The 26,771-nt window shown below is 41.7% G+C and overlaps 1 long non-coding RNA gene across 3 annotated transcripts in view; it reads left to right on the plus strand.

The window, feature by feature from the left end:
* LOC118525360 (uncharacterized) overlaps positions 1-26,771 on the plus strand; it is a 122,235-nt gene that overhangs the window by 77,773 nt on the left and 17,691 nt on the right. For all 3 annotated transcript variants that reach the window (XR_013443936.1, XR_013443935.1, XR_013443937.1), the window contains 7 exons: positions 3,253-3,502; positions 5,565-5,650; positions 14,763-14,952; positions 15,491-15,594; positions 21,650-21,787; positions 25,908-26,069; positions 26,148-26,628. This is a non-coding gene — a long non-coding RNA (uncharacterized LOC118525360). The remainder of the gene's footprint in view (positions 1-3,252; positions 3,503-5,564; positions 5,651-14,762; positions 14,953-15,490; positions 15,595-21,649; positions 21,788-25,907; positions 26,070-26,147; positions 26,629-26,771) is intronic.

A 26,771-nucleotide genomic window follows, 5' to 3' on the forward strand; every position in this document is an offset into this window, starting at 1 on the left:
AAAAGATCTGAACAGATGCTTCACCAAAGAAGATATACAGATGGAAAATTGGCATGTAAAGAGATACTCAACATTATTTGTCATTAGGGAATTACAAATTAAAACAGTAATGAAATAACACACATCTATTATAATGGCTAAAATTTAAAAACTGGCATCAGTTGCTGATAAGGATATGGAGCAACAAAGTAGTCTCATTCATTGCTGGTAGGAATGCAAAATAGTATAGACACTTTGGAAGATACTTTGGCACTTTCTTACAAAGATAGGTGTAGTCTTAGTAGATCATTCAGTGATTGAACTACTACATATTTACTGTTTTGAAAACTTAAGTTACTGTTTTGAAAATTTATATTCATATAAAAAAAACCTACATAGGAATGTTTACAGCAACTGTATTTATGATTTCCCAAACTAGAAGCAACCAAGAGGTCCTTCAATAGGTATATGGATAAACAAACTCTGGTACACATCTATACAATGGATTAGTAATAAAATAATAAATGAACTATCAAGCCACAAAAAGACATGAGTGAATCTTAAATGCAAGAGTTTAAGTGAAAGAACCCAGTATGAAAAGGCTACATATTATATGATTCAAATTACATGACATTCTGGAAAAGGCAAGACTATAGAAATGGTAGAAATATCAGTGGTCTCCAGGGGCTCAGGGGAAGGGGAAAGTGTTGATTAAGTGAAGCACAGAAAATTATTTAAGACAGTAGAACTATTCTGTAGGATAACTATAATGGTAGATATATGATATTATGCATTTGTCAAAACCTATAGAACTTGATAGGACAAAAAGCAAACTTTATGCAGATTTTAAAAAGTTATTTAGTAGGTCGGGATCCCAGGATGAAATGCAGAATGGTGACAAAACAGTGTAACTGTATTGTGAATGTATTGAACAACCTCACTGAAGGTGTGGAGGAGAAAAGGTACTGACCTAAGTAACCTTGGAAATGAGTAGAGTCTGTAAGACTAGAGGCAGAAGGAACTGTCCATAAGTGCTGTGCCGTAGTTGATAGACTTGTTTCCCATGTGGGTACCGGTTAACAATTCTGATACCACCGTACAGGCATACTGGAATTCAGCAGTTCAGTAAATGGTTAGACAATGGTGGGAGCCAAGTTTCTCACTGTTGGAGTGGGAGGTTACAGAAAAGCAAGAGCCTGGAAACATCCACGTGATAATTGGATTAGAGTTGGAGACGTCAATATGGACTCATATTAGCTTAATATGGATACAGATAGTTACATACAGAAGTACTTACAGATATGTGTATATGCATGGGTTAGTATATACACGTAATTTCCTTGTCCTGTTGACGGAAGAGCCTAGAAGCAATGTCACCCTATAGCAATGAGCACACCTAGCACCCAGATCTTGGTTTCTAATATCATTCTCCAACGAGAGGAACCAGAACTTGGATAAATGACTGATTCTGGCACTAGGAAATATGTAAGATGAGCAGGGAGCCTCTTATGGTGCCCAGAAGTAAGAAAGTGCTCAGAAAAACACCACCACTACCACAAAGGGACACAGGGCCAACTGAAATGACTCCTAATGGCCAAAGCTGGAACACTGGAACAGCAAAATAAAAATAAATTAGTATTAGATTGAAACCCAAAGTAGAAAATAAATGAATCTATATGATATAAATAAATGGAGGAAAATAGACAAATTTCCTATATCAAAGAATTCTAAAAATTTCATGTAGATCCTAAGCCTCAAGGAAGTGGAATATAACCCTGCATTCCTTAAGTGTGGGTTGCACATAATGACTTCCTTAAGAAGAGTACAGTAAGAAAAAAGGGACGAAAGACTAACTTTGTCCTGGAGAAACCTGACAAATACTGTCTCAGCCAAATGATTAGGGTCAATCAACATCACTAGTGACAAATGTCTTATGTTGACATATGGGCCCTTGACCTGATGTGATGAGAATGGCTTCCTCTTATGGTCTTCTTCCCAAAAGCACATAACCCCAGTCTGATTATGAGAAAAACATCAGACCAATCCCAATTGAGAGACACTCTACAAAATATCTGGCCAGTACTCCTCAAAACTATAAAGATCATCAAAAACAAGGAAAGTCTATGAAACTCTTGCAGCCCAGAAGAGCCTCAGAAGACATGACAACTATGCGTGTAGTATCCTAGATGGGATCCTGGATACAGAAAGCAAATTAGGGGAAAACTGAGGAAATAGGAAAAAAAAGTATGGATTTTAGTTAATAATAATGTAGCAATATTAGCTTCTTACGGGCGCCTGGGTGGCTCAGTCGGTTTTGGCATCTGACTCTTGACTTTGCCTCAGGCCATGATCTCTGGGTCGTGGGATCTAGCCCCGGGTTTGGCTCTGTGCTCAGCGGGGAATCTGCTTGAGATTCTCTCTTCCTCTGCCCCTCATCCCACTCATGTGCGCGATCTCTCTCTCTCTCTTTCCCTCGTTCTCAAATAAATAAATCTTTGAAAAATATTAGCTCATTAATTGTAACAAATGTACCATACTCCTATAAAGTGTTAATAATAGGGGGAAATGGGTGTGGGGTATATGGGAAATATCTGTAGTCTCTTTGCAGTTTTTTCCATGAACCTCAAGCTCTTCTAAAAATCAAACATTTATTTAAAAGAATTTGTAGTGCCTGGTACTACCCTGAGATTCTGATTTCCTCTGGGTTGTGGCCCAACCCTTGAGACTTTAGAGAGCTGCCCAGGTGTTTCCACTGTGTCTCCTGCAAAGTGCTGTAAGGAAAGGATGGATTTTTCCCTTCTCCTTTCTTGTCTAATTGTAATAAATGCTCTGACCTTGTCCTTGGTTAAATAGCAGCGTGACTTAAAGATTTTGGTGGTTTGACTACAGCAGTTCTTTAAATGTACAGCCAGTGCTATGGAATTTGGAAAGTGGTATTTTTCATTAGATAAAAACCCCTCTCCAAGCAGCTTTAAGTACCATAAACAGTTGAGGAAAGGAGTGAAGGACTGACTATACAAGGCACATCTCTGTTTAAATCTATGCACAGTGGGAATGCCTTTAATTTCCTTCTGCTATGCTGGGCCATGTGTACATGGAGGTAAACCATCTCTGAAGTTTTAGGAGCAATGGGTTTGACTTTAATTAGGTAGTAGGCTCATTCTCCAGGGTCTGGTTGTGATCCATGAAGTAAAAGCAGCATGTGCTGGGGAGTGCTGCTTAAAAGGTTCAGGAACTGTGAACTGAAGCGAGCCTTCTGTTTTTCTCTTGCAGGAAACCTGGCAGCAGGGGTTCCTGAGGGTCTCATCTGGTGCTAGAGATGATCGGCTCCCCCAGTCAGGGAGGAAGGAATCCGCTTGACCCTAGCACCCAGACAAACCTCTGTGAAGAGACAGATCCCGAGATGCATCCTGTTCTCATGCAAATGATGGTGCCTATTGGAAATGGTGAGACTATATTTTCTAGACTTGCTCTGTTTGCTGAAAACCCAAAGAGGCCAGGAAATTGCTTCATGTGCATCAAGGTATGAGAAAGATTTATTCCCCCCATCATTTTCTTCCTCAGAAATAGTCATTAGTAGAAATTTCTGCTTTTTTTTTAACCTGTATAACTATTAAGCAACCAGAAAATATTTATTGTTCTTACACTATGCTAGGTACTGAGGGGGACATTTGTAAAGTTAAAAAATAATAGTTGTCTTTTATTCTTTAATCTAAGTAATGCTTGAGTGTGTATCGAGTAACAGACATCTGGGTACTAGAGAGAGGAAAGGTTACCACCCTGCCATCCAGGCAGGGTACAGTGGCACTGTTCAGAGGACAGTCAGCATTCTGTCTTCAGGTCCCAGCATCGTAACTATGACAGTCCGGGACAGAGGGCACGTCCAGTTAAATCAGGCTGCTCCACGGATGACCTGAGCCTTCTCCTTTTTATTAAGAGCAGCCAAGTTTCTATAGTCAGCCCCAGATATGCAGAAGTCTTCTCAAATACAGCTGATCTTTGAACAGCATGGGTTTGAACTGCATGGGTTCACTTATATGTGGGTGTTTTTCGATAAATACAGTACAGTACTGTGAATGTATTTTCTCTTCCTTATGATTTTCTTAAGAGCATGCTCTTTTCTCTAGCTTTATTGTAAGAATGCAGTATATAAGGTGTATAACATATAAACTATGTGTTAATTTACTTTCTGTTATCATTAAGGCTTCTGTTTACTAGTAAAATTTTGGGAAAGTCAAAATTTGTTCAAGGATTTTTGACGGTGTGGAAGGTCAGCCCTCCCAACTTCTGAGTTGGTCAAGGGTCAACTGTAATATTACTGAAAGTCAGTGACACTCTTAAAATATAAACATAGCATTTGCTCCTAAGTTGAAACTCCTATAAAACTTTTGTGTTGTCTTATCATGTGTATTAAGTACTAGTTTAAATCTTACAAGTGGCCTTGCAACCATACGCCACTATAATACAGCCACCAGCCCATGTGGCTACTTAAACTTAAATTAGCTGAGATTAAATAAAATTTAAAATACGTTCTTCCACCACACCAGTCACATGGGAAGTGCTTACTAGACACGTGTGCCTACTGGCTGTTGAACTGGACAGTGTGGACAAAGAACATTCCTATCATCACACAAAGTTCCGTTGGACAACACTGCCTTATAAGCCATTTCTGAGGATGCTTGTCAGCATGCACAGTTATTGCCAAAACAGGCTTGTTTTCTAGCAGCTGAGGCACCAGGGCAGACACTTCGCATTATCTCATTATCATTGCCTGTTAGAAAGACAGACCTGTTTGGCTGGGAGGGACCATCTTTTGTCAGACATGCGATTTTGTGAAGGGTTTATGTAATGGATGTTGGGTAATATATCAGATGATTGAAACTGATCTTTCAGAAGTTGTAACAATGTAAAATTTAAGTAGATAACCTCTATAAGGCATTTCTGATCTAAGTCAAGTGTGTATTGTTAAATATTAATTCCATTAAGGTATGTCAGCAGGGAATTAAGATATGTGACCCAAATATATTTCTTTCTAGTAACTGAGTGTAATAGAGATCTAGTGCTCAGTGGATCTTAACCAGGGATAAGTCAGGATGAAGGGAGGAGGGAGGATCAGAAAGACCTGGGAGTTCCTGCAAAATGCATAGGTTGCCCCTGCGTAGGGTTTGTCTGAATGGTGGGGCAGGTGGGTGGGTAGGGAAGGTCTTGCACGTGTCTGTTTTGAAAATATTTCCCATGGAATTCCCCTGTACCCAATCCAGGTGAGTATTGTTTAAAGATATTAAAGGAAAATGATTAATGTGTTTCTTTTCCATTGTATGATGGGGCGGGTAACTTTAAAAAGACACCTAGGCTCCACCTCTAGATATAATTTGGTGCTCTTTGGGTGGGCTCCGTTCTCACTGTCCCTCTTTCAAAAGACCCACTGGTTGTTTCCAGCGACCCCTCCCCCTAGGTCACTTAGAAGGATCAACTGGGTTTAGAACAAGTGCCTCAGGCATTTCCTTCCAGTATCAGTGTCTGTTTCCAGCAAACTCGTGCAAGCTGTGTATCACAATCCCTTTTTGGATGCATTTTCTTACCAGTGCCTGAAGTGATGATACTGTGTGTTGTTGATCAAAGAGGTGTTGTTGATCAAAGAGGGGACGCGGTGGCCAGAGAGGACACTCAGGTAAGGAAATTCAGGAACCCCATGTGTATTTTTTGCTCAGGTTGAAGGGTATACTTCCACAGAAAGGTGGACCATGGGTGTCTGAGCAGAGCTAAAAATATTCTCTAAGAGGACCTCATCAAGCCCTTGCGCAACTGTTTAGGTTGAGAATTCAGTTTGGTCCTAGAGTTTGGCTTGTTTTTGTTAAGTTTAGAAGGGTATTACTAACTAGCCCAACCATCAGGTTGAGAGCTGGCTGAGCTGATGGATAGAAAACTTCAACACCCTTATCCCAACCCTCATTTAAACTGGAATTTCACATCACGTTTTCAAGGCATATTGGGCCTGAATGGACCTGTGTGTTTTTTTCACTTTTGTTTTTTCTGTTATTGCATTTAAAATAGCTCTACTCCATTCCACATTTTCTTTATCCTTGGTTTCAGATTTTCTTTTGGCAGAAATCCAGTTTTCCCTACAATATGTAGTAAAATGCTGATCACTTGGGATTTTAAAAGCATAAGGTGGGACTCATATCACTGGGAAACTATCCAGAATATAAAGTCCTTTCGGTGGCATGTTGCACAACATATGACATAAGCAAAAAATGTTCTAGCATCCCCAGCAAATGTCCAACCCTAGCTTCCTGCGTCTCTTTAGGGCAGCAGAATATGTTGGTTGTGAAGGTAAAAAGAAGGTACGAAAACAAGGAGACTGGAACAGACTATAAATCAGTAGGTTTGGAATATTTCTCCATTGAGTCTGCCAGGACTTGGGATGTCAGGGGTGTGAAATGTCCTAAGATTCTGGAGACCTGTCCGGGTTTGTCTTTCCTAGAATACCCAAAAAAAGGGGAAGGAGAATCTTAAAGCCATGTATAGTTTTGGCTTAAAAAATTCAGTAAGTAATCCCAAGGAAGCGAGGAAGGAAGGAAGGGAGGGAGGAAGGAGGGAGGGAGGGAGGCAGGGACTCTAGAGTGGCTTGCTGAGACTGCATCATTCATTAGCAAATATAACTGTCTGTTATGCACCAGACACTGTGGTAGGATGTGGCTACATGGCATGATAAAACATATATTTGGTCTTTGTCCCCATTCCTGGCATAGAGCTCCTAAAATCCTTGGAATTTTCAGAGTGTTAGGAATATCTTTTGTATACTAATGTGGTGACTGAATACACGTCCTTAGATAGCTTCAGGATAGGGTTGTTTACAAGGAACCAACCATGTGAGAGGGTTAGAACTATTAGCCCAGACTCCAACCAACAGGGAGAAGAGAGGGGCTGGAGATTTAATTCAGTCACCAGTGGCCAGTGATTTAGTAAATGATTTAGTAATGAAGCTTCTGTAAATTCTCTGAAACAATGAGGCTAATGGAGCTTTCAGGTTGGTCAAGACGTTGATGTGCTGAGAGGGTGACACACTCAGAGGGTTGGAAGTTCTGGATACCCAACCCCCCATCCCTCCATACGTTGCCCTATGAACCCCTTCCATTTGGCTGTTGCTGAGTTGTATCCTTTATAATAAAACTGTAATAGAGAGTAGAGTGTTTTCATGAGTTGTTCTAGCAAGTTATTGAACCTGAGTGGGAGTCATGGGAACCTTCAAATATGTAGTCAGTTGGACAGATGTTCAGGTTTCCTGGGGACCCCATTTGTGGCTGGTGTCTAAAGTGGGGGCATCTTGTGGGACTGAGCCCTTAATTTGTGGGGTCTGTGCTAACATTTGAGTAGTGTCAGCACTTAATTGAATTATTGGATACCTGGTTAGTGTCAGAGCATTGGAAAATTGATTGGTATTGGAAGGACGTAGCTGGGGATAAAATGGTGAACAAGAGCAGGCATGTTTCTGTTCTTATAAAACTTACAAATACCTTAATGTGTCTGTTGGGTTATTTAGGACTATGCTAAATATCATCCACCTCCAGGTCCACTCACCCGAGTCTTTAGAGACTGACCCTTATGGACCACATCCATGGGCACCCTTCCCTTTATCTCTGGTTGGATTTGACCAAATGGGGAGCCCTGGTGGGAAATTGAAGGGAGGGGGTGAGTGAGGTCAGTCAAGATACTTACTCTCCTCACTTCTTCCTTGGGAAGATGCCTTGGGCTGTGTCGCGAGACAGAATTCCACTACTCCTTTCAAGACAGTCTTTTCTACATGGCTTTCTCCTCCTTCCAGGTTCTGTTAACCACTGCTCCTCTTTGTCTCCTTGTGCCAAGGGGGTAGGAACAGTGCTTCAGCTCTTAATCCTGGATTATTGCCCCACAATTCCTTGGTTGTTTTTTTTTTTTTTTAACACCCTGGGGACACCTTTATAAAAAGTTCCAGAGTAAATAAACCTTAATTGAATGATTCTGATTTGGGCAAGCCATCTTATTGGGACCCTAACTAATATAAGCACCATTCATTTAAATGCCAAATTTGTTGCCAAATATGTTGATTTTTGTTCTAATATCATGGATGCTAAACTGGCCATTTAGCTGTTGCTTAAGAAGGTCACCCTCGTTAGCAATGATAAAATCACTTCATAGAATGCTTATCTTGGTATATCCTTTGGCAAGAGAGTATACATTCAGTGAGGGAAAGAGAAGGGGAACTAGGCCATCGGTTCTGTTTAATAGCATTTGGAATTGCAATTTCAGTTGCCAAAATGCTCTTCTTACCCATTATGGTTCTGGCATTAATACTATATTCCAGGCTTTGAAGATAGAGTAATTGCCCAGGATTTATACCAACATGATACATTCTGATGAGAGGCTGATAAATGTTGTAGAAAGTGATTGTTATTAACTGTTTTACTGGTGAAGTAAAACAGGATAGTAGCACTCAGAAGCTCAATAATTGTGCCTAGAACATGTTTCCTTCCATGACAAGCATTATGTTTGTTACTGATCTTTTCATGTGAGCCTATCCCAACACCTCCCCTAGAATCTCTCACAAGCTGGTTTTTCCAAATGATGAATGTCTTGTAAAAAGATACCCATTTATAAGTTTGCCTTTCATAGGAGTTACTTTGAGCCTCCTTTCTTCCTTATTTTGCTTTCCAAAGCCGTTACTGAAATAAAAATTGGGATGGCCAGACCAGATTATCAGAGATGGTTTCAGCCTGTATATAATAATCCATTGATCTGTAGATAAGAGGGAAAGCTTTTCTCCCAAGATGGTATATGATTACATCTCAGGAGAATTGGTGAGAGGTACCTTCATCCTTGATCATTAACCTTTAGAGATAAAAAGCAATTTCAAAGGTCCTTTGCCCCCTAATGCTCCATATGAGGAACCTGAGACCCAGAGATATTAGATAGGAGACTTACCTGAGAACACAGCTTGTATTAGTATATTGGGGCTGCCTTAACAAAGGACCACAAATCGAGTGGCATAAATGACAGAAATTTATTGTCTCTGAGTTCTGGAGGCTAGAAGTCCAAAATCAAGGTGTTGGCAGGATTGGTTTCTTCTGAGGGCTGGGAGGGACGAATCTGTTCCCAGTGTCTCTCCTTCCCTTGTCAACGGCTGTCTTCACCAAATGTTCATGCACATCATCTTCCCACTAGGTGAGCCAGTGTCCCAGTGTTCCCTTCTTACAAGTACACCGTCCTATTGGATTAGGACCCACCCGAATGACCTCATTTTAACTTGATTACCTCCATAAAGACCCTATTTCCAAAATGAAGTCACATTCTAAGGTACCCAGTGTCTAGCACCCCAACATGTGAATTTGGGGGTAATACAATACAGCCCATTACAAGAGCTGCCCAAATACTGACTAGAACCTTGGTCTTCCAGTGCCCTTTTTCGTTTTTTCCTCTCTTGCACCATGTGCCTTTTAATATTTGTATTCTAATTGCTGCAGAGAAGACGTGTTCTTTTTCACGGACGTAGGATACACGGGTGTGGTCAGAACCTCCAATTTTTTTCAGACATTTCAAATGATTCAATTTAGAATATCAGGTCAAAGTAAGTTCAGAGGAGTAAGGATTCTTATTAACTTGGCCTAAAAATAAAATCGTCTTGGAGGTAAGCAATGAATTTTTTATTATTATGTGGCTGATAATGTTGAACCTTTTGAGCAAGAGATGAAGTTCTCCTAGACTTGTCCCATAAACTGCAGCTGATATTATCACACTGTGATGATAAATGTGTTTGTCCAGTTATTTTCCTCTTTGATGTGGATCTCTCTGTCCCTGGAGCAGAGGCTTCCATGGAAGCAAGCCTTCCTTCTAGATGTCCTGCGATGAGGCTTTGGCAGAACCACTGCCAATCCTGCATTTAATTCTCCTAAAATCATTTTGTCAGTGTGGAGATGCTTAAAGCATCTAAAGGTTATGAGGCAGCCACATTGGTGCCAGATATCTGAGAGAAATGTTTGCACATTTGTAGGAAGATATTTTTGTTATGTTATGCCAAGTGGTCTTTTAGAGAAGGCAGATCTAAACAAGACAAATTAAAAAAAAAAAACTTTAAAGTTTTTAGTTCATGTACCATGTCACCAAGGTCAATGTGGCTTGCTCACCCTTGCATTAATGCAAATTGCTTTCATTAAGGGTTGGAACAGAAGAAAAATAACAGGGTGTTGGACTCTTCGGGATGATCGCATGCTCCCTATTCTGATGTGGCCCACCATGCTCACTTTGAAGGTGGGAAATCTGATGATCAGAAAAAAACATCAAAACATCATCAGCTCAAGTGTAGTCCCTCCTAGACCAAGGTGCGTCTCACCCAGGGCAGCAACTGGGATGTAGAACTCTGACACAATGGGCTAAGGGGCCATCCTAACAACCCAGTACATTCACTAGTGATATACTTAGGTCTGGACAAGGCCAACTTAACTAAGTCACAGAATATGCCTCTTGGCACTTAAAAGAGGTAGTAGTGGCTAGGATTTGCCCCCTGTATCCCTCTGCTTCTTAGCATTTCCCGAAGCATCACCAGCCCTTCAATATATGCCAAGGAAAAAACTTTCAGTGGTGAAACAAATTTGGAAGATGCCACATACTCCGTCTCTCCTTAGCTACTTATCATGCATACTGGAATATTGAAGGCTTGCACCATGTTTTGCAATGAAGAAGCCATTTAACTTTCTTTAATTGGGTGCTTGCCAAGTCATCTGATCATGGAACCATTTATTTATGTAAAACCTATAAGTTGCACACAACACATTTTGAGAAATGCTGTCAAAATCTGCCTAAGTTGAAGAGAGATATTGAAGAACAATGTATATACTGAAAAAGAATTTAGATCAAGTTCATAGATGGTCGAGCAAGACTGCAGAGATATCCCTATAGACACTTGTGTGACAGTCCTTAGAATCACCCACAAAAGATTCCTTGTGGCTATTGGCAGGGATGGAACAGTACGCCGGGCTAGCCAGGCTTTTCGCTCATTAGGTTCTTTCTTAATTGTGAGGGTGTAGATGACTGTGTGTGTGTGTGTGTGTGTGTGTGTGTGTGTGTGTGTCCTGGATAATCAGATGGCTTAAAAAAGAAAAAAGAATTGAGAAAAGAGTCAGAATGCAGGAAGGGTTTTTGGCCTTTATCATGGATTTGTGATGTGACCTCTCTCAGTTCCATTCCTCCACTGGTCAGGGTGGGTGTTACTGCATAGCCCTGCATCCCTCTGTCATCAGGCAGGCCCTTAGGACCCAGCAGGCTTCCCTGGACACTTGGGACCTCAGCAAATGCTGTCTGAAGGTGAAGGGGGGCGAGGAGGAGGTTGTCGGGCTGATGACATAATGTCTAAGTGTTTGTCACCTCAGGAGGAGCAGAGTGTTGGGTACAAAGGGCCATGTCACTGCTGAGGGAGATGTGAACGGACTGTCCGACTCCTTACAGCAGCCTGACTAGCTGTGCAGGATGCTGGTAGTTACATATTCCTATAACAAAGACCCTTTGGTTTTATAACAGAAACTACTGTGAGCTAGCTTAAGAAAAAAAAGGTACTTTGGGTAGATATTTGAGCATGCAATGGAATTTAAACAATGTGAACAGCCAAATCTTAAGAAAGTTCAGAAGATGACAGCTCAAGGGATATGTCTGTAACTTCAGTCTCTGTGAGTCTTAGCTCTCGTTTGGGGTAAATGTCCACTCTCGTCCATTTAGATAGGACACCTCTGTTTATTCAGGAGAGAGTGGCAATGCCTTGATCTCAAGGAAAGCTGGTCCTCTCTTCAGCCCCAGGGGATGAATCGTGACAGTCTCAAATAGTTATTTAATTTCCTGTTGTCAGTAACTAGCCTAGGGGCGGCCATGTGACCCCGGACAAATGTAGGAGCTATAAATAGGAGGAGGGTGGATATGGATGCTGGGAAAGCTTTTGTCTTCTCAATAAAAAGGAATGACAGAATCATTGGGCATGGCTCTTTCTTCCTTTGCTTTGCCCCTTCTCCGGCATTCAGACATGATGCCCAGTGACGCAAAAGCCATGTTGGGACCTTGACGTGACAAGCACCAGAAGAAAGTTGTGTGCTAGGAATAGAGTGTGCAAAGGAGAAAGAGCAAGGTCCTTCTGTGGTTGAGCCTGGACTGAACACCTCCTGATTTGTACATATTTGAGAAGAATGATACCCTGGCTCTTGAAATCACAGTGCACTATATATAATATACTTGCAACCAAAATCATTTCTAGGTGAAAAGTTATGTGGTATAAATAGAGATGTCGGGAGCCAGCCCCGACAATCAGAGTGGGAGTCTCAGATCTTTAATGGGGTGGTATTCAAAAGTGTCTATGAAAGCCACCTTGGTGCCTTGAGATCTCACCAAACCCTCTCTGTGCCAGTCCACACCTGTCCTGGATAGAATTAATCAACTCGTTAAATAACTAATTGTACTAATTTTATTGATCCCTTGTTCTCTGCTAGATATTTTTTTCTGGGGCTGGGGATAGACTGGAGAAGACAGAGAAAATGCTCTCATTTCCCTCCAGGGAGAGTAGACAATAAACAATAATAAATGAAGTGAATAATCTGAGATAATGAGACGTTCTGTGTGCGATAGGAAAGGAGCATTGCGATGGGGAGTTGTGGGAGGTGTGCATGTGGCCTGTGACGGTGATAGTTGACATGAGCGTTGAGTGACAGAAGGGAGCCAGCTGTGGTAGACAAGGCCCAGGCTTCTGGGGAGGGCTGGTGGCACAGAGCCCTGGGCAGGCAGGAGCACGGCTGGCTAGAGACAGAATGAATCATTAATGGGCGTCCACTGCGAAAGGATGCGGGAGGCTGGTCATGCTCATCTCGTTGTAACCGTTCCGGCCACTTGGCTCATGGGCTCGTGATGTATCTCGAGGATACTGACAGGGCTTCCTGTTGCACAGGTGACTTTTCCTATCCTCTGCTTCAGGCTGTGAGAGCCCAGGGAATGGGACAGCTTGGGCAGATCTGCGCGTAATAGACGGTGGTCAGGGTGATGGACCCCCTTTCCCTTCGAGAATGGACCCATCATGTTCAGCCACAGCACTGAGGCTCCCCAGGGATCTGGCTTCCTTTGGAATGGCGTCAGGTCCGTTCTGGAAGGACTGACAGAGCATTCAGCAGGCTCCCAGCTGCTTCGGCACCACGCCCCTGTCACCCGCTCGAGTTGTAGTCCCCACACTGAAGTCTGGCCGTACCCCTGGCTGTGACTCCCAGCCTGTCATGACTGGTCATCTCTGACATCATTTTCAAGTGATACTTATCAGTGAAGTGGTCACATGAGGTCACAAGGCTAGAAACTCCCTCAAAAGTCCTCCTGCCCTGCATTCCCTCATGTATCTGGCATTACCCAGAACAAAAGTGTGGGATTCCCCCACCCTGACTTTGAGCATGTAGCTGCTGAAGCAGGTATTCACCTAGTTCCAGTAGAGAATCCAGTTCTCTTTTCCCTAACACTTGAAGTTGGGGGGCAGTTAGAACCACTGTAATTATATCCCTGGGCTGTTAGATTGCCTCTGGGGTCCTGTGTCATGAATGGGACCCCAGAAATATGATGAGTGTTCACCTTAGGAGGGCAAGCTGGCCTGGAAATACCCAAACTACCATTTCAAAACCCTGATTCGCTTCTCCTGGATCTGGAACCAAACCAACCACAAAATATCAAAATTGGAACACACTCCGGTGTTAATACCCCTCCTCTTATAGACAGGGGAAAGGGGGAAGTGCACTGACCAAGGTTAGTATTCACAATACAGAGAAAGTCTCTTTGGGATCCACATGGATCTTTCACAGATGTTTACAGCATTTTGTTGTAACATGCTGCCTTGACTTATGGAGCAAAGAAAAAAAAAAAACTCATGTATCACCGATGTGTATAAAGTTCTTTCTTCCTCTGTCTGGTTTGAGTCACCATCCTATGTAATGGGCATTCATTTTTCTCATTTAACAGACAAGGAAAGTGAAGGAAATGAATCCATTTAGTAAGTGGCAAAACCGAACTCAAGCTTAGGCCTTCCCGTTTTTATTTGGTAGCATTCCCAAGTCCATCTCCACTTTTGTCCTCTGGGGTTTTGGGGCAAAGCAGAAATTAGCCGTAACTTAGGCAGGGTGGGGTCCACAGCAGGTGTCCTTGGGTGCTAGGACCTCTAAGGAGCGGATTCTGATTTTTAGCAAACCGCTCTCACCTCTTAGAGCCCCTCTATCTGAGGCAGGGTCCCCATGGATCCTAATGTAACTCGATGCTGTCAGCTACTTACTTTAAATGCCACCTGCTCCAGGACACAATGGCACATAAAAGCCCAGGCCATTAGAACCTCCGGCTCTGTCCAAATCCTGGCTCTAGCCCTCACTCCGGGTGACCTGAGACATCTATCACTTAACCTTGCACTGTCTCAATGTTCCTATCTGTAAAATGGGGCCAGCTCTAGTACCTTCCTGGGAAGATGGTTGCAGACTAGAAGAGGTAAAGCATTCAGAAGAGGAAACACTCAGTAAATGTCACTGGCTGCTTTGTTTGCTCTCCGCACAACGGAAGGATTTCTGTCACAGGTCTGAGTTTTCTCCAGCGGTACGAAAAGATGATGTTCACAGTTCCTGAAGACTGGTAGGCGTCCCAGGGTGAGATGTATATAAAGATACACTCACGTACAGTTCACAGCTTGACTCTGGAGAGTGAGCTCTTGCAGAGCCTCTACTACAAGAGTATCTTCTCTGCCACTGTCTCCCCTCCAGCAGCAGAAGGCTTTGGCTCACCCACCTGAGAAGCTAAAGCTTGCCTGGAAGTTATGCCTCCAGAAAAAAGAGCAGTCAGAGCCTCTCATGTAACTTGAAGAGTATGAAAGATCCACTGATAAAAACCACTGCCCTGAACTTTTCCAAAGCACAAAAAATCCCTGCCGACGATTCTCCAGTCCTTGGCAAGGTAACGTTTGTCTGGTTTTTGTAGACTAGGAAAAAAGTTAATGAACCCACTCCCATTAGGTTATGTATTTGTGCTGAAAGGCTATGAAAAAGGCTACTATTTCAACTGAGTCCTGTCATCTAAAATACGCCCCATGTTTGTTTTATAGTTTCTCAGCGATATTCTGACTTTAATTTGATCACTTCCTGTGAATTTGTGTAGTCCCTCGAGCAAAACCGATTCTCCCTCGCCCCTCTCTCTCTTTTTTTTTTTTTTGCCTCTGATTTTTTGTTTAGATCATCTCTCTCCTGACCTTTCAGTGGCTCAGCACTTTTTTTTCTTCTTCTTCTTTATTTGCAGTGCACAAGCGAGGCTGGAAAACAGAGCCAAAACACGAACTGTGAAGCAACAGTTCACCCTCACAGAGCGAGTGGGCTTTGTGCTATTTCTGGCTAGAGCAGATGCGGCCTCAGTGGGCTGTGGGGAACAATATCCCTCAGGTAAAAATAAATGATTAAGATTAGGACCAAAATGATACAAATCCTTCATTCCCAAACAGATCATGAACTGGGAGCTGTGTGGAAAGACGACTGGATTGGGAATCGTCAGGGTCCTGCCCTGGATTTCTTCCAGATTACTCTACCAATCAGCCATCTGGTCTCAGTGAGTACACGTGACTTAGTCATACATTTTTTAATCAACAACAACAACAACAAAATAGGGCAAATGCAGTAACAAAACTCAATGCCACCAATGAGTTATAGGCAACAGTCCCAACATTTTGACCAGCTCACTGCAGACCTAGTTGAGTACTTGGTGGATTTTTCCTTGATCCCATTTCCCTTCCTCCCACCCCAGAGACAGACACTGTCCCAAACCTTCATACTTTCATACTTCTTCTCTGGACACCTGCATCTGTCAACAGTAAGTACGGCCATCCTGCATGTTTTTATTTTTTTTATTTTTATTTTATTTATTTATTTTTTTAAAGATTTTATTTATTTATTTGACAGAGAGAGAGAGACAGCGAGAGCAGGAACACAAGCAGGGGGAGTGGGAGAGGGAGAAGCAGGCTTCCCGCCGAGCAGGGAGCCCGATGTGGGACTCGATCCCAGGACCCTGGGATCATGACCTGAGCCGAAGGCAGACGCTTAACGACTGAGCCACCCAGGCGCCCATCCTGCATGTTTTTAAACTTGAAGTAAATGGAAGCACAGTATATGTTCTGTTGCTCTTTTTTTTTTTTTTTTTCAGTTGAGCATTAGATTTCAGCAACATAGGTCTGGCCCATTCGTTTTAACTGCTCTGTGGTATAATGTTTCATGGACAGACCACCAAATGTTTTATCTATCCTACTGTTGATGAGCAATTAGGTTGCTTCTAATTTTACACTATTATAAACAATGCTTCAGTGAGTGTTCTTATACATTTCCTATAGTAACATGCAAAAGTTTCTCTAAGATAGCATTTTTTTCAAACTGTTTTGTCCATACCCACCATTAAAGGTACACTTTACACGGACACCCAGCATGTGGGTTACAATTATGTGTGTACACATAGATGTGGAATGAAAGTTTCTCAAAATAATACCCTTATTTTCTATTTAGTTACAATCAGTTTAGTGTGGTCTAAAAAAAAAAAAAAGGGCTGGTTACAATGTACTGAAGTGATCCTCTGACCCATCTCCATGAAGAATTGGATAAACACTGTTCTGGGACACGTGGAATTGCTGGGTCGTATGTTATGCTCAGTTTCAAATTGAGGAATTTATGTCTTTGTGAGTTCATGTCAGGCACTAAAATGGGTAGTTGCACTGAGCTAGCATTCTAGCTAAAGAAGGTGGCCTTCTAGCATTCTACAGGGAGGCTTTTAGGTCATTTCCTGTGTTCTGTGGCTGGAAATGGAAGTCCTGTTTTAAATTTCTGGGCTTTAACTTTTCACCTGTCACAAGATGCCAAAACAAAACAGAAAACATACTAGACTTCACAGTATTTTGCAGACTGCTTTCTCTTCAACTCCCGGGTCCTGGGGAAGACGTCTGGGTCTGCCACAAAGTGTGTAAGTTGGGGGTGGGGTTAGAGCAGGGAAGGGGACAGAATGAGTAGATGGAATCCTGGGCTTTTCCCCAGAGTTCCTTCCAGAGGATTCCAAGTTAATATTTCTCCATTGTATTTCCATTTAATTTGTAAAAAAAAAAAAAAAAAAAGGTGTGCAGCTTGAAAATATTCATAAACTATGGGTTTAGATGTTCTCCAAGGCTCTTTCCAGATCTAAACTTCAATGAAAATAACTTTTGAGTCTCTGGACATTTAAACTTGCAGCCAGAACCAAAGAATGTGGAGGTTAGGGAGGTAGGCTTCTGGCAAGCAGGGCTGGCCCACCTAAGAGTCGGCCTGTCCCTCCCGCCACGGTGGGAGCTGACATGGACAGGGGGATCTCAGTCCAGAAGGGCAATGAGCTCGGGATACTCTCCAGCTGGGGCCACCACCTTGGGGACAGCCATTTCTGTTCTGTCCTATGGGCTTCATCCACATGAGGCCGCTCTAAAAAATCATTGTTTTCATCGTGCTTGTTTATTCTGTGAGTAAGGACCTAATATACATTTTTCTGAGTGTCATTTCTGCCCCCACAGACCGTTCCACGTGCTCACAATGAAGCTTATTTGCTCAGCAGGGTACACACACAGTTAAACCATTCTATTCACAGAGATGAAATTTTATTATCAGTTTAATGAAACTATTCAGCTCCTCTCAGGTTTATTTTTGCCTTCCCAAATATAGTAAGGTCATAAAAAGGAGAAAAAAAAACTGGTAGTGAGTTGGTAGTAAAGTGACTTCGGGGTGGACAGATGTTAATTTATGTGGAATCGTGGATTCCTTCCTTAATAGGCTTGCTTTCTGTCTTGCTCTCTGCACCTCCCCGGGCCTGGATGCCTGCCTCCTCTCAGATTGCAGCCCTTCCGTTCAATTTGTCCTGCTTGCACTTCATCCTCCTTAATCACTGTTTTCATCACATCACTCCCAGGCTCAGAAACCCTCCAGGGATCTTCATTTCCCACCATGCGAAGTCCAAATGCGGCTGCCTGTTTCCGAGGCTTCTCCTAATCTATTCTTTCCTTACCTCTCTGGCTTTATTTCCTTTGCCAGATGTGGTTCTGGTTCCTGTGGCTTAGAGATAATGGAATTTTTGTACACACGTCACCACCCGTCCCCTCACAACCCCCACCAAATTTGAAATCTGCATCATTTAAAGTGATTTTATTTATTTATTTGAGAGAGAGCACGAGGCAGGAGGGGCAGAGGGAGAGGGAGAAGAGACTCCCCAATGAGCAGGGAGCCTGACATGGGGCTCGATCCCAGGACCCTGGGATCATGACATGAGCTGAAGGCAGACGCTTAACCGACTGAGCCACTCAAGCGCCCCTGCATCATTTTTCATAAGTTCAGCCTAGTTGCCTTAAACAAGAGCACACATACCAGCAAGGATTGCTTCCCTTGCCCATAGGCGAGTCACTTGCCCAGTGGGGCTGCAGGACTCTCTGGAGACAGAGGGGCAGGGAAGAAGTTTATGTCCCTCTGTCCCTCCATATCCTGGGAGAAGATGCACTGGAAAGGTGACTTTACTCACTAAAGTCCTTGCTGAAAAGCTCTGTGGGTCTGACAACACAAGCAGAATGTACACAACTCAGAAGACAAATACGAAAGATATTAAATTTCAAGACAGGAAGGGCTGGTTCAAACCCTTGGAAAAAGGTCCACCCTATATAAGGCAACATTCAGCAGGTCCCTGAGCCCCAGAAAAGATGCTGTGGGGCTGGTAGAGGAGAGTCCTGAGAAGGCTTACCTACTGGGGCAGGCTTATCACATCTGCAAATACAGTTTCTTTTCAACTTTTCATTTATTGTGGTGTGTGTGTATGTGTGTGTCTGTTTAGTGGCCATGTCCTTTGTTTTTCTAGAATGATTTCCATAAGTCCTCATTCTTCCACTTAGCAGCTGTATGATTTGGGGCAAGTTTCTTTATCCATAAAGTAGAAGTACTAATGGTACATAGTTTTTGGCATTGTTGTGAACTGACTGAATGAGATAATGCATCTAAGGAGCGCAGAACATGGTCCAAGACCAAGGTATTAGCTATTATTTCTATTACAGTTATTGTAAGTACATGTAAGCTGTTCTTTGAGCAGCTGCTGAAATTCCACCTTCTCTCAAAATACCCTCCGGTCACTTTAGTTGAACAAGCATTCACTGAGCGCTCAGTACATGCTGGGCACTGATAGGACACTGATAATACTATGACCTTGCCCTTGGGTAGCTTACCTTCTAGTAGGGAAGACAAACCTGTAAGTAGATGATGTCAGGTTTTTATTTTTATTTATTTATTTTTTTTAGAGATAGAGCATGCCCGTGAGGGGGAGGGGCAGAGGGAGAGAGAATCTTAAAATCTTAAGCATGCTCCATACCCAGTGCTGAACCCCATGAGGGGCTCAATCTCACAACCCTGAGATGACCTGAGCCGAAATCAAGAGTCAGACATTCAATGGACTGAGCCACCCAGGTGCCCCACATCCTTCCAGTCTAGGGCTGGGCTGTCCAATATAGTCACCACTGGCCATGTGTAGCTGCTGCGACTAAATTGAGATGTGTTCTCTATGTAAAATACACGTGGGATTTTTAAGACTTGGTTTGATAAGAGAATGTAAAATATCTAATAATAGCCAGTATAGTATTGATTACCTGTTGAAATTCTGGGTATACTGGGTTAAATAAAATATATTTTTTTATTGAAGTATAGTTGACACACGATCTTGCATTAATTTCAGGTGCACAACATAGTGGATTCAACAAGTCTGTGAATTATGCTGTGCTCACCACACATACAGCTTCCACCCGTCCCCATAGGATGCTCTCACAATACCACTGACTCCATTCCCTGTGCTGTACCTTTTATCCTTGTGACACAGTCACTCCGTAACTGGAAGCCGGTACCTCCCACTCCCCTGCACCCATTTGGCCCATCCCCCCACCACCCTGCCCTCTGGCAACCATCAGTTTGTTCCCTCTATTTATGGGACTGTTTCTGCTGTTTGTTTATTCCTTTCTTGTAGATTCCATATATAACTGAAATCATGGTATTTGTCTTTCTCTGACTTATTTCACTTAGCATAATAATCTCTAGGAACATCCATATTATTGCTATATAAACATACACACACATGCGTGCACTGCATTTTCTTTAGCCATTAATCTCAGTCGACACTTGGATTGCTTCCATAACTTGGCTATGGTAAATAATGCTGCAGTAAACATAGGGGTACTTATATCTTTTCAAATTGTTGTTTTCTTTTTCTTTGGGTAAATACCCAGCAGTGGAATTACTCGATCATGTGGTGTTCTTATTATTTTTAATTTTTTGAGGAACCTCCATACTGTTTTCCCCAGTGGCTGCACCAATTTACATCCCCTACAACAGTGCCCTAGTGTTCCTTTTTCTACCCATCCTCACCAACACTTGCTATTTCTTGCCTTTTTGATTCTAGCCATTCTGACAGATACAAGGTGATGCCTCATTGTGGTTTTGATCTGCATTTCCCTGATGATGAGTGATGTTGAGCATCTTTCCACATGTCTGTTGGTCATCTATATGTCTTCTATGGAAATATGTCTCTTCGTATCTTCTGTCCATTTTTAATCAGATTATTTGGGTTTTTTTGGTGCTGAGTTGCATAAGTTCTTATATTTTGGATATTAACCCTTATCAGATATATCATTTGCAAATAACTTCTCCCATTTAGTAGTTAGCCTTTCTGTTTTGTTAATGGTTTCCCTTACTCTACAAAAGCTTTTTATTTTGGTGTAGTCCCAATAGTTTTTGTTTTTGTTTCTCTTGCCTGAGGAGACATACCTAGAAAAATGTTTCGAAGACCAATGTCAAAAAGATGACTGCCTATATTTTCTTCTAGGAGTTTTATGGTCTCCAGTCTCACATTTAGGTCTTTAATCCATTTTGAGGTTTGTGCTTTGTTGGGGGATTTTTTTGTATGATATAAGAAAGTGGTCCAGTTTCATTTTTTGCATGTAGCTGTCCAGTTTTCCCAACACCATTTATTGAAGAGACTGTCTTTTCCTCATTGTCTATTCTTGCCTCCTTTGTTGTAGATTAATTGACCCTATAATAGTGGGTGTATTTCTGGGCTCTTTATTCTGTTCCACTGATCTATGTGTCTGTTTTTGTGCCAGTACTATGGTACAGTACTATGGGCAGAAGGGAATATCGGTTCTTTCCATCCATGAGCATGGAATATCTTTCCACTTGTTTGTGTCATCTTCAATTTTTTCATCAATGTTTTCTGATTTTCAGAGTATAGGTTTTTACTTCCTTGGTTTAATTTATTCCGAAGTATTTTATCTTGGTGTTGCAATTGTAAATGGAATTATTTTCTTAATTTCACTCTTTGCTACCTCCTTATTAGTGTACAGAAATGCAACTGATTTCTAGATATTTGTATCCTGCAACTTTAGAGAATTCTTTTAATAGTTTCTTAGTGGCATCTTTAGGGTTTTCTATGTATAGTGTTATGTCATCTAGAAATAGTGATTGTTTAACTTCTTCCTTACCAAAAAAAAAAATTAATTTCACCTGTTTCCTTTTAATTTTTAAAAACTGTGCTACTAGAAAACTTAAATTTATGTGGCTCCTATTTTATTTCTATTGGACAGCGCTGGTCTCCAGTGATACAGGGTGTCGTGGGAACCTAGAGGGGCAACATGTCATCCAACCTGGAGGTGAAGGAGTGCTGCCTGGAGGAGTGGATTCATCCCGAGCTGAGTCTTAAAGTTGGTGCAGATGTTATCCCGGTAAGGACACGTCTTGAGGATATTCTGGATTGAGGTAACAGGAAAACCAGGGAGAGTGTGGTGTTGGGGAGGAGCCCTAAAAGGCAGTTTGTTGTTCCCCAGCCTAAGGTATTATGAGTTGGGGACTGGAAGATGATAAACATTTAACATCCAGTAGTCATTAAATGCCCTGGTTCTTGTCTTATGCATGAGGTCTGGTTATGTTTCCACTCTTTGAGGTTTTGGACTATCAGCTGTTGAAAGTTGGAAGTTTATGTCTCTACAAGAATAAGACCATCCTGGAAGATAGGACTAATGCATTCACATACACTGCTTGGAAGGCAGAATGCCATTTTCCCTTCTGCACATAGTCCTAGAGAGTGGACAGCAGCCTAAAATTGCTCCCTAGAGTATAGACCTAATGAATGAGAAACCTGGAGGAAGGTGAGAGCTTTTGATACGTTCTCATTTGTCAGGTCCAAGGAGAGTATACATGACTGCATTCACACCCGTTTATCACTGACTTAATGAGACTACTTCTCACCAAAAAGGAATACAGTTGACCTTTGAACAGCACAGGTTTAAACTGCACTGGTCGACTTATATGCAGATTTGTTTACAAGACAGTACTGTAAATGTATTTGCTCTTAACCTTTTAACATTTTCTCTAGCTTACCTTAAGGATACAGTATATAATACATATAACATAAAAATATGTGTTGACTATGTTATCAGTCAGGCTTCTAGGCTATCAATGAAGTTTTGGGGGAGTCAGAAATTATACATGGATTTCGACTGTGGAGAGTTGGGGCCCTTGACCCATTGTTCAAAGGCCACCTGTAGAATCATTTATCAGATGATGTTAATTTGGAAGCTCATTATATCCATTCTATCCCAAATCACTCTCAGGTCTTCTGCCTTTAGTAACTAATTATTAAAAGGGTATTTAGTAGGTCATGCAAGGTGAAAGAGGAGTGTCGAAAGGAGATGGTGCAAACCTAAGTGGATGGAGAAGCTGGAGAGTGAGAAGACATCTTCAAGGTCTGCTTCTCACTCTTTAATGTACACATGACTCATGCAGCAATCCTGTGAAGATGCCACTTCTAATCCATAGGTCTAAGGGTGGGAGCAACAATCTGTATTTTTATCCAGCTTCCAGGTAATGTCAGTGCTGCTGGTCCACGGACCTCAGTTTGAGTTGCAAGGTCTTCAGAGTCAGTTTAGTACAGTTCTTGCCACGGCAGGCCTCTACATTGCAACAACCTGATAAGTCATTAGAAGCCTCTGAGGGCAGATCTATCATCTCCTTTATGCTTCGCCTCCTCCTCCTTTGTGGAGCGAGTCTAATTGTTGGAACAGTTTTTCTTGTCCCTAGATGCTATCTGGGAAATTTCTGTGCATTGGTCCTTGTTCTATTTTTGGAACCCCTGAGATAATGAACCTGATCTCTCTTTCTCATGACAGCCATGTGGAAATTTGAAGAGCATTTTCATATTTCCCTTAATTCTTCTTTTCAGTAGATTAAATCTCCTCCTCTCCTTTGGCTGTTAATCATAGGACCCTCTGGACTGTCCCGGGAATCTGTGCTTTAAGTGTACCTCTCCTAGTTGAGCACAGCATTCCAAGCTTTGTCTGAACATCAGAGAGTAAGATGGGCCTGTTACCTACTTGGCTGTTGATTCTGTACTTCTGCCAGAGTCCTCAGTCATCTTGGCATATTGACTACTCTTTGGGTATCAGTGCTTCTGAGCCCCTTAGTGGACTGAACTAGAGAAATGTATGTATGCTTATGTCCATGTGATTTTTCTTATTTGTCCAACAATCCATCCATCTATAGAAAATGCTGAGTTTATAGTGATACTTTTACTCCAGTTCAACTGCCTAGGTTTATTCTAGTTTTCTCGTTTTCCACATTTTTAACTCCCTTCCCTAGGAGTAAAAAACCTGCCCTCTATGATCTTGAAGATAGTTACCTGTGTGATCAAACTCTTGGGTAAAACCAATCTTCGGTCCACCACCGCTCCCCTCTCTGCATGCATGCTATGTTCACGCCACTCAAGTTCCAACACACTCCCACTTCTTCTGGGACCCAGCTGATAGCTTTTGGGATAAATTATTTGGGAAGGGATGGGAAGGGGGATAGAATTAGGAGGAGGAGAAAGTTGTTTTTCTCTTTTGACTTCTAATTTATACTAACAGGTTTTCTAATATTGACTCATCGTTGGCCTTTCACATTGTGCCCTGCTTTGACTTTTCTACTCTTCCATTTAAGATTTCTTGGTAAATTAATTTATTTTGCTGACATGAAAAGGCTTTGTAATGCTAGAAATTTTCTTAGACATTCCCTTAAATTCATCCTCTTTGATTTCTACAGGGGGAATACAAAGCTTTTCCTGACTTCTGAGAATTTCTCCAGAGCCTGTGCTTTTGGAAATGCTACCAGAATGATGGTGCATTTTTAGTGGTGGAAATTACTGATAGGTCTCAAAAGCAAGGAATCAGAGACTATCTGCTTTCCAATGGTGATGTATAACTTTCACCAAAGCCACACCAGTATTTATAATACCCTAATGAGTTTTTTTCATAGAAACAGAACTAAGATTCCTAACATTTCCTGAAATTTAGGAAAAAAAAGGAAAGAAGAAAGAATTCCACTAGATGCCCATTTGTTAGCCCAACACTGGAAGGTATCAGCCTTTAGAATAATCTGTGAGTAAATCAATACCAATACAACTATCCTTCATCTCTTCATATCTAGCCTGCCCCCAAATATTTTCTTGGAACCCACAAGAAGGTTAATTGAAAAGATATATCTGCTCTGGAAAGCATTTGCATTTTAAAGAGAGATGGAATTTGGGGAAATGCCATGTAGACATTTATCATTCTACAAATCATAATTATTATCAGTGACTCAAAACCTGGAACAGGTTATGATGGTTAAATAATGTCCGTAGTTTTGCTCTTTGGGAAAGCCTTTGTCCCCCACCTGATCATTACCACATTGCCTTGGGTCTTTTAGGCCTAAAGTACATATGTTGCTTATATTTAATTTTGGAGGCAACCATTTTGCAGATATGATCTCCTTCCTCTGACAGATAAGGCCTGGATTGCTCTCCTTTTTATATTTCATTATTCACACTTTCTTCCCCATCTCCCACCAACCCTCCCACCATTTCTATTTAAGGAAGATATTTATTATGTATGTAGATTTCTCCAAAAAGATCTACCTATGCACATGCACACGCACACACATACCCACAGTACATGTGCACTTCTCTGTACTTTCTAATTTTTTTTTTCTTGACTAGGTCACTCCTAAAAAAAAATCTGAGTATGACAAAAGCTGGCAACAGAGATAAGAAGGATGATACTTTTTGATTGTGAGGTTTGACTTAATTTTCACCATGATAAGTTGACTGTTGGGGAACTGTGCCTCCCTGTGAATTGCACACTTCAGCTGGGTCACTGGCTCTGGCCACCCAGAGAGAGAGTAATTATCCAAATAAGGAAATGCCTGAAAACAAAGAATAAATAGAAGTTGCATTTTAGAAGCGTGCTCGTTCACAAAACTGGTAGGCCCCATTCGTTTTAGAAGTGCCTCAGCTGGAATACTGTCTGAGCCTATGATTAGAACATTCATTCATTCATTCAGCATTTATTGAGAGCCTTCCAAGTGCTGGACACTGGCCCAGGTGCTGGAGAGGTATTAATAAGCAAAGAGAAATATGGTCCCTGATGGTAAATTTAACAACTGGTTTTCCCCAAAGCAAAAGCTCTGATTTTTCATATTTGCCAATGTAAATATGAAAAATCAGAACTAAAATATTCCCACCACAGCCAATGTCAAGCTACCCATGTTCCTCATTGCCTGGCACATAGAAACTGGCAAACATCATCATATCTTGATCATAATTAGCATCATTAGTCTTGATTTAACAACGTAATAATAAGAAATTCATGACCTACCCAGGGAAAGTCCTTAGATGGGCCAAGAGTATGTGTGTGGAGAAGGGTCTGAAAGATGCACATTGGATTTGGTATGATAACCTCAGAAAGATGTAGGATGTTCCTTTTCCTTTTCTTTTTTACTGAAAAATCTGTAAAATGTGAATTTTAATGAGTATTTTTTTAACTTTTAAAGAAAGAATTTACAGTGTCCAAGTGGAACGAGCATAGATTTCACCTGATGTGGGCCCAATTGTGACCAAATGCATAGTGGATATAAGGCAGTTGTTATGAGATTCATTGCTAAATGATTGTTAAGTTGTTTTCCTGGTGAAAAGTGACAAAGTATTGACAGAAGGTAAGTATTCCAATTGCTGTAGAACAAATCACCCAAAACAGTAGCTTAAGACAATGATCATGTTTATTTTGCTCACAGGTTTGCAATTTTGATGGAGCATGGTGGGGACATTGTGTCCCTTCTACTTGGCATCAGGTGGGATGAAGAAATAGAATTGGAAGAGTGAAGAGTAGAAGCATCTGAAGGGGCACTCATGTGTTGGCAGTAGATGCTGGCTGTGGGCTGGGACCTCCATGTGGCCCCGCCACATGGCTGCTTGTCTCCCAAAGGTGAGTGTCCCAAAAGAGAGCCAGGTTCAAGCTTTTATGCCCTAAACTTGGAAGTCACACATCTTTTCTCCAAGTTCTTAAGGTAGTCTCAAAGCATCACCCAGGTCCAAGAAGAAAATTAGACTCTACCTCTCTTGGTTGGCAAGTTCTGCAAGAATGTAGGAACTGGAATATCAATGTGGCCAGTTTTGGAAAAGACAACCTGCTCCAAGAAATTCTGTCCCTTTTGATGTTATCTGCACCCCATATCTGCAGAGAAAACATGGAAAGTCTCAGTTGCCCTGTTGAATGTGAGTATTGCAACTTCATTCCAAAAGTAATGCGTTGTAAAAGTTGTAAATTCTTATGTGGGAAACCCAGCAAATGTTAGCATTGTATTTCCCATGCCTAGCAAGCCATGGTTTTTAAATTAATTTCCATGTGGACTGTCAAA

This window comes from Halichoerus grypus, chromosome 14, assembly GCF_964656455.1.
Source record: "Halichoerus grypus chromosome 14, mHalGry1.hap1.1, whole genome shotgun sequence".
NCBI classification, from domain to species: domain Eukaryota; kingdom Metazoa; phylum Chordata; class Mammalia; order Carnivora; family Phocidae; genus Halichoerus; species Halichoerus grypus.